We start from the raw sequence: 15,291 nt of genomic DNA, 5'->3' as shown, positions 1-15,291 counted from the left end.
CTGTATGCAGTGCTTAAGTGCTTTACGCATGCCTTTGATTTAAGCCTGACTGCTTTTTGTCACATTACCATGGACTGGGCAGAGGTTTATTTTATTTAATTTTATTGAATTTGTGTGACGTCTACTAGGTGGGGGCCATCATTTTTCATGCGGATACTTGTCCGACCCTTGACTTTGCCAGGTAGGTCGCTCCCCCTTCTGCTGCAGCTTCACCAGCGTTCTCTGAGCACACTTGTGTGCCCTTTTGCTCCTCCTGTGCCCCGCTGCCCATTTTGTTCTGTTCCCCGTGCTCTTGTGTGCCCTTGGTTCCTTCTGTGCCCCTCTGCCCATTTCTGCCTTCTGTTCCCCCTGCTCTTGTGTGCCCTTTCCTGTGCCCCGCTGCCAGTTTTTTCTCCTGTACCCCGTGCCCCCTGTTGTGCCTGCTCACCCCCCTTGCTGCTCCTGTTCCCGCCGCTGCAGCCCCTGCAGCCCCGCCTCCTCTGTGCCCATTCTCTGCCCCCTGCCACCCACCTCCCAGCTGCTCCTCTCTCCCACCTCGCCTTAAATGGCGGCCGCTGCGCGGCCGCGCAGCTAGCGCCCCAAAGGCAAGCCTAAGGCAATCCAGTCTGCGCCCGTCCGCGCCTGGACCGCGCTCAGCGCCAGAACACCTGGGCCCCGCACCAGCCATGAAGACCGCCTCCGACACAACGCTAGCACCCTCATCACTCTCAAACTAGGATGGACCCTCACCTGCTGCAGAGCCGCCCGAAGCGCACCCATGGTCCCTTTGCCTGCCTGAACTGCAGCTTCTCCGGCATCAAAGACGCAAAGACACCCGCCACGACAGAACATAACCAGCTCCGATGCATCCCGATCAACACCCGCTCCGCACGCAAACACGCCATCGAGCTCTGGGACCTACTTGACACCGCATCACCAGTCGTCACCTTCCTGATGGAGACCTGGATGAACAAATCCTCCTCTCCAGACATCGCCATAGCCATCCCCGACAGATAGAAGATCGCCCGCAGAGACCGCACCAACGGAGTCGAAGGAGGAATCTCCATCGTCCACAAGAAGACCATCAGGGTCTCAACAAACACTGCCGACACTCGCAGCACCGCCAAACACATGCACTTCCATATCCACATGGACCCCAAGACCACCCTAAGGGGCACCCTCGTCTACAGACCACCCGGACTCGACATCAATTCTGCGATGCCATCGCCGACTTCATCAGCAGGCATGCACTGACCTCCACCGGCTACATCCTCCTCGTAGACCTGAACTTCCATCTGGAGAATAAAAACAACAGCAACTCCTACACCCTGATAGACAATCTCGCCAACCTTCGACTGGAACAGCTCGTCACGACGCCAACCCACATCGCCGGTCACACGCTTCACCCCATCTTCTCCTCAAGCCCCCACGTCTCCTTCAGCCACGTCTCCGAACCCACCTGGACCGACCACCACTGAATCCACTTCACCTTCCGGTGCTGGGGCAAAATCACCGAAGTACAACTACAGACATACCTCGCACTCAACTCACCGACCAACCCCTCCAACCCCGACGATGTTGCACGCACCCTTAGGCAATGGATGGATGACTGCGCAAACACCTTAGTCCCGCTGAAATAAACCCCCAGAGACACCAGCAAGAGAGCCAACTGGTTCACCCCGGAACTCCTAGCGTCAAAGCGCACCTGCCGGAAGTTGGAGAACATATGGCACAGCGAGAAGTCGCCGGGCAGCCGCACAGCTCACAAAGACGCCAACCGCAACCACCACCACCTCATCAGGACCGCCAAGAGGACCATCTTCAAACACCGCCTCGACAACAGCACACACAAAAGCAAGGAGCTCTTCAACATCGTGAAGGAACTTTCCAACCCCAGCTCCGTCGCAAGCACTGTGCGACACCCTCGCCACCTTCTTCCACCGCAATCAAGACCATGGGCACAATTCACTCCTACTCACCGTCTGACCCTTTTCCACACCACATCTTCAACAAAGCCGGAAGCTCCATAGCACTTCACCTGTGCAACATCATCAACCTCTCCTTCAAGCCCGCAACCTTCTCTGAGAGCTGGAAACACACCGAGATCAACGCCCTACTGAAGAAACCCAAGGCGGACCCAGGCAAACTAAAAACTTCCGGCCCATCTCCCTGCTTCCGTTCCCAGCTAAGGTCATCAAGAAGATAGTCAACATCCAGCTCGCCCGCTACCTCAAAGACAACAGAATCCTGGACCCCTCCCAGTCAGGATTCCGCAGCAACCACAGCACTGAGACTACCCTCATCGCCGCCACAGACGACATCAGGATCCTACTGGACAACGACGAGACGGTGGCCCTCATCCTTCTGGACCTCTCTGCTGCCTTCGACACCGTCACCGTCTGCCACCGCACACTACGCACACAACTCCACAACGTAGGGATCCGAGACAAGGCCTGGGACTGGACCTCCTCCTTCCTCTCCGGCAGGACCCAGAGAGTCCGTCTCCCCCCGTTTGGATCTGAAGCCTCCGAGATCATCTGCGGTATCCCGCAGGGACGCAGGGATCCTCCCTCAGCCCGACACTGTTCAACGTCTACATGGCGCCTCTTGCACGCATCACCCGACACCACGACCTCAACATAATCTCCTATGGCGACGACACGCAACTGATCCTCTCCCTCACCAAGGACCCCCTCACCGCCAAATCCAACATCCACCATGGAATGAAGGCCGTCGCCGACTGGATGGAGGATAGCCGCCTTAAGCTGAACACAGACAAGACGGAGATCCTCATCCTCGGGCCCAAACCCTCAGCATGGGACGACTCCTGGTGGGCCACATCGCTGGGGACGCCCACCGCACCTACCAACCATGCACGCAACCTGGGAGTCATCCTCGACTCGAAACTCACCATGACCAAACAAGTCAACGCTGTCTCCTCCACCTGCTTCTACACCCTCCGTATGCTCTGCAAGATCTACAAATGGATCCCGACAGACACAAGGAAAACTGTCACCCAGGCCCTAGTCAGCAGCAGACTCGACTAGGTAAACGCCCTTTACGCCGGAGCCCCGACCAAGCTCATCAACAGACTGCAAAGAATCCAGAATGCCCCTGCACGTCTGATCCTCGACATCCCGCGCTGCGACCACATCACCCCCCACCTGAGGAACCTGCACCGGCTCCCCGTTGACAAAACAATCTCCTTCAAGCTTCTGATCCAAGCACACAAGGCACTCCACAAGACCGGCCCAGCCTATCTCAACAGTCAACTCTCCTTCTACGTACCCAACAGGAAACTCTGCTTAGCAGACCTCTCCCTGGCTACCGTCCCACGCATCCATAGAACCACAGCCGGAGGCAGATCCTTCTCCCACCGCGCCGCCAAGACCTGGAACACCCTCCCCCTCAACCTACGACAAACCGAAGACCTTCTAACCTTCAGGAGATGACGCAAGAACTGACTGTTTGACCAGTAGCAACAGGACCCCGCCCTTTCCCCACCCTCAGCGCCTTGGAACCCTCGCGGGTATGTAGTGCGCTTTACAAATTATTTGATTGATTGATTGACTTTCCTCCATTCAGCATGGCCTAACATATTATCAGTGCTTATCAGAACTATTATACAATACTGTAACATCCAGAGGTACTGCAGGAAGATTAGTGGAGCCATGCTCAGTTTTTTAACAGTACTTTTATTGAGCGCATACAGATAGGATGGAAACATTTCTTTTTCTTGGTGACCTTGGAGCAGACATAATATATGAATAATTAAAATCTCACATCAAATGTACTTGCTTTTAACTTTAACTTTTTTCCAAAATGGTCTTCAGCCTTAGGTCAATCAGTCAAGTCAAAATCTACATCATGGAAATTAACTTCCTCTGAAGCATATCAGGGTTAAAAGTCAATACTTACGGCTGTCCTCCCTCTAGGAATGAGAGCTTCCCACTAATGATTAACTCTTGTATTCCACCCAGATGTGTCCAGCACTCCCCTTCTGCATTTTTCTTTATTCCTATAGGAGAAGTATGAGGCCTAGAAGATATCCCTGCTTTCTCTTCCCTTTCATTGTTTTTCTCAGAAGGTTGTACTTATTTACAGCATGAGTCCTTAAGGCCTTTTGTTTTTCTAAGGCCTTGATGTTCCTATGTAGCCAAGACTTTTTAATTTTACTAACATATTGATTCATACCTACATTTTTTTTTTTTATTTTTTTTTTTATATTATTATTTCAAGTCAGAGATGTTCAGGCAGAATCGAGAAAAAAGAACAACCGGTAAACCGAGAAAACTAATTATAAGAAATATACGGCCAGATTCATCAACGTAAAATCGGATCGCAAAGGGCCAGATTCTGAGAATTCGCGAGCGCAATTTTTGCATTTGGGATTCATCATCCCAAATGCAAAAATCACTATTATAGAATTTGCAATTTTGCGAGGAATTGCATTTAAGGAATCTCTGTTTGAGATTCCTTAAATGCAATTCATGAAACATTTAAAAATTGCGAATTCGCAATTTTGGGTCGCTATTTACCGCGAAGTCAAACCTCGTGGTAAATAACGGAAACTTAGAAAAATGCACTTAAATGCATTTTTCTAAGTTCTATGTTACACACACACATGTCCTTTGGACATGAGTGTGCGTAACACCAGCGTCCAATTTCATTTCAGGGGTGCAACAGGGTGTCCTTTGGACACCCCTGCACCCTTGAAATCGCAAACTCAAAATTGATATGTCTTCCCATTCATTCCTATGGGCCTTTAGGCCCATAGGAATGAATGGGGAGTTATTCCTTATTTGCGATTAGCAATTAGCTAATCGCAAATAGGGAAGCTGTAGGAATCGCAAAATAAATTGCGATTTGTACATGAATCCCGTTTTGCGAGTCTGTAATAGCGATTCCTTGATAATCGCTATTACAGACTCGCAAAATGGGACTTTGAGGAATCTAGGGGCTAGTCTAGAACTGGAAAGAAAAAGAAAAAAAAAAAACATACTTAAATCAAATCACATGGAAAAAAGAAACTCGGAATCAGTCATCGTTGTAGCTTAAAAAAATCCCAGCTGACGTTTATCCAAATTTCATCCAACTTTTTCAGCAATGAGGGGCCTTTGACTTTATGAAAGGCCAATTCAGACTTGTAAATGTGCAGAATGAGAGTCCACCATTCAACTGCCTTTAGGGGAATTGCAGAAACCCATGACCTAAAGTTACAGACTAACATCGTCATTAAACACTTAGGGGCATATTACCGAGGTGTGCGTTGCAAAGCGCACAACGCACATCTCCGTATCGCCGGCTATCGACGGATTTCATCGCCTAATTAGCGCGCAATTATCAATGCGCATCAGGCAGGCGATTAGAAATCCGGCGATAGTCGGCGATATGGCACATTAGCGCATGTACACAAACATTGTTTTCATGCGCTAATGTGGGCCTTGATAATATGGGGGGTGGATTCAGCTTTATGATCCACACCCCCATGTTAACAATGCCTAACGCCAGGTCGGAGCAGGCGTTGGGAGACCTGCGATAGTTTATCGCAGGTTTTTGTCTCCCAACGCCTGCCTTGGTAATAGGGTGTTCCCACCTCCAACCACATTTTACATGTGGTTGGACGTGGGAACGTCCACTTTGCATGTCATTAGCGATGTTTATCGCCGACATGCAAAGTGGGCTCGGCCCAGGCTTTAAAGTGCCCTTGGTAATAGGGCTCTAACTGTATCGCCGCTTTCTCGGCACAATTCGCCGAGAAAGCGGCGATACTAGCCCTTGGTAATATGCCCCTTGATACCTCCACCATACTCAAATGTAGCTCCCTCCAGCATCTCTTTAAGGGATAGTGAAACTTGAGATCCCAAGCCAGATGAAATGAGCTTGATTACCCTGACCCAGAAATATTGTAGGGCAGGACATAAAGTAAATGTGCACAATATCCGCAGCTGACAACCTACATTTGGAGCATCACGTTTTATAAGTAGTAGCATTCACCCCCCATCTAGAGATCTTCTCCGAAGTATAATATAGAAGGCAGATTGTCCATTCGTAAATACTTAAAGAAAAATTATGAGGAAGCTCATAAATAGCCTGTAATCCCAAAAAAGAGCAAAAGCCATTCACTTCATACAGCAGGCTTAGCGTCTTAACCCCATGTTGTGTCCAAGCCCTGCCAATTGATTCCTGAATCACTGACGGGAGAACAAGATTGTACCAGAGTGGTCTTTCTTTATTTAAAAATGCTATTGAATATTTGGTACAGATTTCCTGTCAAATACAAATGACATCCTTTACAATTTTAAAATATACCCTCTTGTAATAGTTGGGATCCCCAGCTGATAGAGGAAAAGCCTGAACTCAGCCCCCAAAGCTAGCTGTTAGCTGAAGGAGGATAAATATTGATCAGCCTGGATTAGTAAGCTACGCAGACGACCTGAAAAAGCCACCCAAAGAAATAACTTATAATCAGAGAGTTGAAGCCATCCTTTTTATAAGGAAATTTCATGAAACAAATTGCTTGTCTTGCCCTCTTATAACCCCAAATAAAACTTCTAAAGGCGCCTTTGAGACACCTAAAAAAGGAATAAGGAACTCCGAGTGGAATTGCCCGAAACAAGTACAGAAATTTCGGGAGAATGTACATCTTGATCTAGATCACCCAAAAATACTAAGGGGCATATTTACAAAAACTGACGCATCCCTGCAAATCAACAGGGATACGTCAGTTATTGTGCGCCACAGCTCCGCCATCATGGATGCGCCGCATTTACAATGCGGTGCACCATGGTGCAAAAACGACACAGATGCGTGACGCATCTATGCTGTAAAAGTGACGCATTGCTGGAGTTGCGTCGCAGGCATGACGCAGCTCCAGCAATGCTCTGGGGGCCCTATCTAGTTAATGCTGCGTCAATCCTTACGCCTGCGTCATGCAGACGCAGGGTTTTGGCGCAGCATGGGCCTAAAAGTGACTGAGTGAAATCTTGTCGATTTCACTCAGCCACTTTTAGGAGGCGTTCCTTCGCCGGAACGTGCCCCCCCCTCCCCCCTGCACAGGAATGCCTACATGTGGCGCAGGGCATTACAACGTGACGCATCTCCCAGATGCATCACGTTGTAAGTACCCCCGCACCCTGGAGCAGGATTTGCGCTGGCGCTGCGTCACAAAAGTGACGCAACGGCGGCGTAAATGAGGCGCAAGGGGCTTGTAAATCTGCCCCCAAGTGGTTGTTTATTCAATGACTTAATCTTAGAAATAACTATTGCTAACAGGTTCATACTTCAGTTCAGTTATATCCCTGACCTCAGAGCACAATTTGACACCAAGATATACCGCCATCAAAGTAACCCCTGGAGTTGGAGTGTCTGGTTTACAATTCAGAAGAATCTGTGTTTTAGATAAGATGAGCTTATAACCAGAAAACGCAGTTGCTTCATCGACAACATGTCCTAATGCTGCTAATCGGTTGGAGGCGAAGACTGCAACATCATCCACGGATAAAGTAAATTTAAGTTGGTGCCCTTCAAACATCAAAAGCTGGAGACCCGTGTTCTAGTGGAGAGATTGTAAATATGGCTTGATGCACAGGGCAAAGAAGAGGGGGAGAGCTGGCCCCCCTGTCGGGTGCCTCGATGAATCTGAAATAGATCTGAATATCTTCCTGCATAAGCCACCCTGGCACATGGGGTCTTGTCTAATGCCTGAGCCAGTGTGATAAATCCATTGCCAATGCCTATGGCACCCATCATGACCCATATAAAGTCCCAGCCCCCGTGGTTGAAGTCCTTCTCGGCGTCTAACAAAATCATACCTAATCTGGTGTTAGATTTACCAGCTACATCAAACCCCACTATCACTGTATTGGAATGACTAGTGGTATACCTTCCTGGGAAAAACCAGTGCTGCTGTTGGGACACCAGAGTCGAAAGTAGGGGGGCAAGGAGCATAGCTAACATTTTAGAGAACCATTTTGCCTCCATGTTGATCAAAAAGATAGGTTGGTAGGACCCCATGTGCTCCGCTGGCTAAGCTTTCTTTGAAAATACCACAATATTAGTTGTATTCCAAGTATTAGGACCCACCCCCTTTGTAAATGTATTGAATCACCTTTAGAAATTCAGAGTCTATTATATCTTTGAATACTTTATACATTTCAGTTGTAGCATTTAATTTACAAGCCCTGGTCACATTTAGTACCAATACTAGGCATATTTAATTTGTCAATTAGATGTATACCAGTTTGACCATGTTTAAAGGAAAGAGTACAATCGCATTATCACTGGTTAGCAGGGAAAAGTGCACAGAGTCAGAATCCACCCAAAAAAACGAGATCAATAAAAACAGGGAAGTGAAGGTAAAAAGTGTGCGTGCATACCACGCCAAGGATGTCAGGTTTAACAGTGAGGCAGAACGATACAAATCTGATTTTAGTATTTTAATGATGTTGACAGTTCCATGTTACAACATATAATTTAATGCATAATGAATTAATGAATAAAGTTATAGCTGTAATATTATTGCATTTCTAGTGTCCACATTTATAGATACAAAAGTGACTGTGTGCATCTACACTAGATTGAGTATGTACTTACCTAACAAACTGTTAACAGTTAGCAGGCAATTTTGCTGCACCGAGCTGTGTCATTTAAAAAACGCAGTGATGCGCTGAAGTTACATGAATACGGTTCGACCCTGTGCTCCCCTCTGCACCGACACTAAAACAGCAGCTGTGCACCAACACTGGCACTCCTGCACCATGGTGCAAGCGTGCCTGCGTTGCAGGAATGATTGTGTTTGTGCAGGAAGGGACACCTTCCTTCACAAAAACAGCCATTAATGGTGTTTTGCTCCCTCAATGTGTGTTGGAGTAAGCAGCACACAAGTCTTTCTCCTTGTTGCACCACTTTAACGACTCCCCTTGAAAGGCATTAGTTTTTGGCACTGGCTCATAGTTACGAATCCTTGTAAACCTGAAGCGGTGTCAAAAACCCATTGGTGATTCGTGGGAACTCCCACTGCAACACCCATGACATGCCCCTTTAATGCAGAGTAATGCATTAAAGGGGACCATATTTACAAGGCGGTGTAAAGCCACGCAAAGCAGCTTTACATGGCCTTGTAAATAATGGTCAGCACACAGCGCCACCGGAATGTCGAAAAAAGTGAGGCTCCGGTGGCGCTAGTGGCTTGTATTTATGCCCCAATGTTTCTTAGACATATGTGTATATTTCAGTAGTGGCTTCAGTGTTCACAGATAACAATTTTTTCAATATTCTTGAAGTGGTGTTAATGCAAGATTTCGCTGGCGCCCACCTCCTGCCACTTCCTTCCTTAGTGTCTGTCACATTTTGACATGTATATTTATAGGACATCTAGTGACATTTTCGTTGTGACCACTGCATTTTGTTCAAGTAGCAAATCTTTGAAAGTAGCCATGTAAAAAGAAGCAAAAAAGTGTATATTCTTCTTAACAACTCTTATCAATAACTGCAGCCACTAAATGTGTGTTTTGCCCTGCCACATTCAACATTTGTTAGAAATGTTACAGTGTACAAATGTATATCCAAATTCTGTATACTACTGATCTAATTCACATACGTATAGTCGAACATTAAACAGCAGCTCTTAAGTCTACACAGAATAGTGAGGGTGGGATATTCCTGTAGACAAATGCATAATCATAAAAAAAACATTGGTAAATCCAATAGGTCTGGGCTTGGCCAGCAAATTAAATTGTTATTTTTTTAATTGCAAATATATTCCTTAACAATAAAAATAAATATGTTGTCACCTACACTTGGCTATACTTCAAATAAACATTTACATTTTTTTAAAAACCATTTACTGATGCATCTATTTTACTAGTGATGTTTTTAAACAACAAACCTTTCGGTTGTGTGTTGCATTTTATTGTTATTATTCGTAAAGGAGACAAAAATAAATCACTATTTAACCTATTACTCAAATTGTAGGCAGTTACAATGAGACTTAAATACGTTATCACATAAAATGTAAAAAGAAGTGCAGGCTAAATAAATAGCCGGTATTTAAATTTAATATATGAAAAATACAATAAAAAAGCCCATTTTGAACCAAGTATGTAAATGAAGAGAATGAAATAATTTTTAGGCAAACGTGAACAATTTCACTTAAGATGCAGAGAGCCAATGTGTAAAGAGGGTCGACCTCTTTAAGCATGCTGTATGCTATGGTTGGAGGAGGTAAGATGTTAGTGACCATTTAACAGATCAGTGGATGTAGCTCACTGATCAAGCCCCTCTGTGTATTTATCCATATGATTTTGGGAAAATAATAAGTTTTAAAGACTGCTACAGCTGCCTCAAAGTCCAGATGTAATGCGACCTGTGTGCAAGAAGAGGACAAAACTAATTGTTGCATTCCTTCCCTGCATGCATGCCAAATCACTCCTTTAGTAATCGATGAGTATCTCTGAGCCACATGTTAGGTTCAGGGCATAGACTTGCTAATAACTGAAGGCCACTGGTGCAAGTGTGCATGTCAAACTCATTAATTCAAGGTGTTTATGTTGGGTAAGTGTTATAATCTACTGCTGCATTTCCCTTCTCTATGGTTCCCTTCTCTACTGCTCAGCCAGTGTGAATGTCGGTGTGCCTGAAGATGTCTAGAATGTTGGTTGTATGATGATGTCGTGGAATGTTGGGTGCTTGGTGAGCTGTGGAGTGTCAGTTGGTGTGTGCAGGCTGAGCAGGGCAGAGGCTGCTCCTGGTGGGGCAATACTTGGATTTACCATCTTCCAAGGATATTGATGTCTTTTACTTATCAATAAATCTTATGAATATATCTACTCATCATCTGGTCTCAAAGAACTATCTTATTTACAATACTGGCGACAAGGTAAAAAGAACTACGTGTTGGTGAAGGATTACCCTACATTACCCTGGATTACCCTGGATTACCTACAACTAAGGACTTGATTAATTGATGAAACTTATGAACTACACCTTCAAAGATGAAGATTTCAAGGAACTACGCTCTGGTAAGCCCCACCAGTGTCCTTAGTCAACAGGACAGCCTGCAGACCAGAGCGTTTGAAGTTTGTTTGGTTTTCAATTGTCATCTGAATTAAGGGTCTGCCCGTGTGTGATTCGCTGGAAATTGGATGCTGTTACAGACTTTTCCATTATCTGTGACTATTTGGACACCTTATTGCCAAAGCGTTTCACCTTCGTGACGTCTGCGCAGATAATTTGCAGCTGTTTGATGTAGCCCTCGTGTGTTGTGACCTTAGCCTGTGGGAGTCTGCGTCGGATATCGGCTGTGGACAAATGATGGCACTACTTTTCAGCAAGGATGGTCAATAGTGAACAAGCGAAGGAGCACAGTTTGTATCATACTGGTCTACTCACGATTTTGTGATGCCGCCCTGTGGTTACATGGAGGGACTTCAGCGTTTTTTGCGCACTTGCAGCGTGTTTGGCAATAGCTGAACTGTAATTCCTTACGAGGAGGACATTTCACTTCGTTAACTCACCGTTCGTGGAGTCGGTGACGGTTGGCCAGCGGAGCTCTTCTCTCTTCCCCTGCTGGTGTCCAATTGATGACGTTGTTCGAATTCTCCGCCGTGTTGGTGAGGGTGACCCCTGTGACGTCGGATGTCTGAAGTGTTTGCCTGCGTCAAGTTAAACGTGTAAACGTGGGCAATTTCCTTTGAAAAACGACGCAAACGACGCGTGGCGGCCATCTTGGCACATTGGGAATATTCTCTTTGTTTTACTGAGGATCGCGACGTTCAACATTACAGTTTGAGGATCGCGAGGTTTAACATTACAGTTCGAGGGTCATCAAGTCATTTGGTATTTCAACTCTGTTCTTGAGGTCTATTTGTTCCCTCTGTCATTCGGATTTGTCTACAGATACTGCGTTTTTCCTTGTTGTTTGACTGTGGATTTATCCTGTCCTTGTTAGCTCGTCCCGTGATCCTGGACTTTGTGGGCTTTCACCATGTGGGCTGATAGGAGCCACTGTTAAAGACTTTATGATGGGAGATCTCGAGTTCATCCATGGATGGTCATTGGAGGTCACCCATACGTTGGATGTTTATTGCAATGTTGCCCTCAAGATTTGGACTGTGGTACTGCTGGTGCTATTACGTGGATACACTGCATCTAAACTGTTCTACATGGACTTTGGGTGAGAAGCTACATGGATTTTCGGGTGAGAAATCGCTCACCAATCGTAGACTATGGTGACCACGTTTATTGTTTTAGTTTGTTATGTTACTGTTACTTTGTCCTATTTACATCTGGGCGTTTACAATAATGTATTGGGGGCATGTTGCAGTCGTAGGAGGGTCCTTTCTGTCTGTTTTCTTGTATTTATGTAGGAAGAGAGGAGGAGAGTGTGGGTTGTTTTTATCTTTGCTTGCTTACTTGGTTTGGTGTTCCGTTTTGGGTTGCCCTGTGGTTGGGGTGTAGTGCTCATCACTGTTTTTTCCTGTGTTCTTTACTTTGCTAACCACTTATTGTTGGCTGTGGACTCACATTTTATGTGTTCCTTTGGTTTATCAACCACTTATTTGTGGTTATGGTTTCACATTTTCTGTGTTACTTAAAAGTCATTCAAGTACTTTTAGTTTACCAATCTACTTCTCTTTTAGTTTGGGTGGAAGAATGTTTTGTGCTTTTGACTGTGTATGAGATGACATTTTCACATGAAGTTCTCTACGTTTACACTCACTTTTTGGTTGTGGGTGAATGGTTTTCCTGATTGGTTATTGTAGTTTGGTCTGCGTAGGGTATACACCTTCACTTGAGGTCCTCTACATGTACACTCACTGTTTGGTTGTGGGTGAATGGTTTTTCCAGTACTTTCTTTACGTGCTAATGGTTTTTCTGGACGTTCTCTGTGTGTACTCTCACTGTTTGGTCAGTGGGTGAAGGGTTTTTCCTGCACTTTCTTTAAGTGTTATCCTAGTTAGGATTGTGTTGCCTTTGACACTTTCTCGTGAGTCTTCCATGTTTTTTACTTATTACATGTTTGAGTTGAAGCAATTTTGGGCCTTAGCTGGTTATGAGTCTTGTTGAGATTTCCTGGTTTTACTTACCTATGTTTGGATTGATTATTTTAATACTGTCCAGTTTTATGCTTTCCAGGAACTCTTTTATTGTGATTCAACGTGTGTGATTACATTGGCATTTTGAATTGTCATATGTACTTTATTCATTTGCTCAGTGTATCTTCATGCATCTTTTATTATCCTTCTTTGTGTTTGGTTTCCTAGGGAGGGGGATGTGTTATAATCTACTGCTGCATTTACCTTCTCTATGGTTCCCTTCTCTACTGCTCAGTCAGTGTGAATGTCGGTGTGCCTGAAGATGTCTAGAATGTTGGTTGTATGATGATGTCGTGGAATGTTGGGTGCTTGGTGAGCTGTGGAGTGTCAGTTGGTGTGTGCAGGCTGAGCAGGGCAGAGGCTGCTCCTGGTGGGGCAATACTTGGACTTACCATCTTCCAAGGATATTGATGTCTTTTACTTATCAATAAATCTTATGAATATATCTGCTCATCATCTGGTCTCAAAGGACTATCTTATTTACAATAGTAGGCAGTTAGGTACTTAGGGCCAGATGCACTAACATTAGGAATACCGATTTCCTAATTGAGATTATCTTATCTCTGAACCGCAATAAGGAAATCAGTATTCCTAATCTATGAACCTTTTTATTTCCAAATAGCGATTCCTAGAAGGCCACAAATTGACCACCCTTCCCAAGCTGTGCTGTTGGGCTTCAGGATGAGGACTTCGGTCTAGTCCGAGTTTAGCTTAAGGCAACTGTCTCTCATTGAGGTGGTGACGACCTTCATCCCATTGTGGAAGATGTTTCTGGTGATTGTGGGCTTGCTGGTGAGGGAGAGGATCAGCTGGGTGTCGTCAATGTAGGAGATGATGTTAAGTCTCTGGTTCCTGACTATGGCAGCGATCAGGGACATGCAGATGTTGAATAGGGTGTGGCTCAGGGAAGAGCCTCCCTGAGCCTCCGCAGCTGATCTTCGTGGGTAATGAGAGGACCGGAGGGAGTCTTATTCGCTGTGTTCTCCTGGTAGAAATTAATGGATCCAGTCCAGGGCCACCACATTGCACAACGCAACCCATGTGATATTTAGGAAAAAATGCAGCCAGACCCCTCAGGGCATTAAGGAGTGCTCCTCCAGGAGCGCGCATATTAAGGAACCGCGGCTCTCCCACTGAGCCAGGGAGAGCCACTGGGTATTTCCTCTGGTTTCGTTTATTTTTTTCCCCTTTCTTTCAAGAGGCCTAACGTTGCGGTTTTATTTTCTTCAGGTTGTCCGGTCCCACCGCTACACCTGTCATGTTCTTATCTAGGACGCTAATTCGATATTCCCGATTTATGCCCTTGTGAGGTTATAATCAATAGTGTCCTGACAAAGGCATAAGAATCAGATTCATATTCAGTAATAGCCCATGAACTCCACAGCACAGCATGGCTACTCCTATCGACTCCTAGAAAGCACAACGCGTTCTTTAAACAAACCAAGCCTCCAGCAGCCCGGGAACACCCCCCCTGTTTTTGTTTTGATTTGAACACGAACTCCTGAAGTCCTGCAAGAACTGTTAGTTCTTGGTGACGTCTTATGTCCAACCTTACGTCAAACCCGGCACCTTTCAGGTATAAAATACCAACAGTTGCCTTAAGCAAACACACGGTGGTTCGGAGCAGAGCGGCCATCTACTTGCCCGAGAGCCCAGCTGATGCGAGTGCCCGCGGAAGCCGCCCCTCCTGTTTGATGCACTGAGAGAGACGCTGTCTTTTTCTCCAGCCGAGAAAATCTAGCTCCGGTGTTTCCAGCCTACCCTTGGAGGTTGCTGGGATATCGAGTCCTGAGAAAAGGGTTACCAGACCTCCCACATTCTATTACCAAGGTACTGAGCTGACTAAACCCTTAGGAGAATTCTTGATGCAGATTCTTGGCAAAATTACTTAAACCAACTTAACTTAACACTGCTACTTCCTTGTCCCTTCCCACGTATTAGGCTTAGGTCAGGTACACCGGGGTAGGCTTAGTTAGAAGCACCAGTTGAGCCTTTTAGCCAATGTATATATGTATGTATGTATATATTTTATCCATTTTAAAGTATCATATGGCTAAGAAACCGTATCAATGCTTTTACAGTATTATTTCGTAATACTACTTTTACTGTATTGACTTTACTTTACTTTAAGTATTGCAATTGTGGCAATTCATTTCTCTTGCATGAGAAGGAAGACGGCTCAATAAATAACACCTTTAATTGAAAACGCCCGTCT

General features: G+C 45.6%; 1 protein-coding gene across 2 annotated transcripts in view; it reads right to left on the bottom strand.

Moving 5' to 3' along the window:
- The window catches only part of ITGA2 (integrin subunit alpha 2), a 616,173-nt gene that overhangs the window by 365,611 nt on the left and 235,271 nt on the right, over positions 1 to 15,291 (bottom strand). The window lies entirely within an intron of this gene.

The sequence above is a fragment of the Lissotriton vulgaris genome, chromosome 3_1, assembly GCF_964263255.1.
Source record: "Lissotriton vulgaris chromosome 3_1, aLisVul1.2, whole genome shotgun sequence".
Classification (NCBI taxonomy): Eukaryota; Metazoa; Chordata; class Amphibia; order Caudata; family Salamandridae; genus Lissotriton; species Lissotriton vulgaris.
The sequence above is the reverse complement of the archived record's forward strand: the minus strand, read 5'-3'. Positions and strand labels throughout refer to the sequence as shown.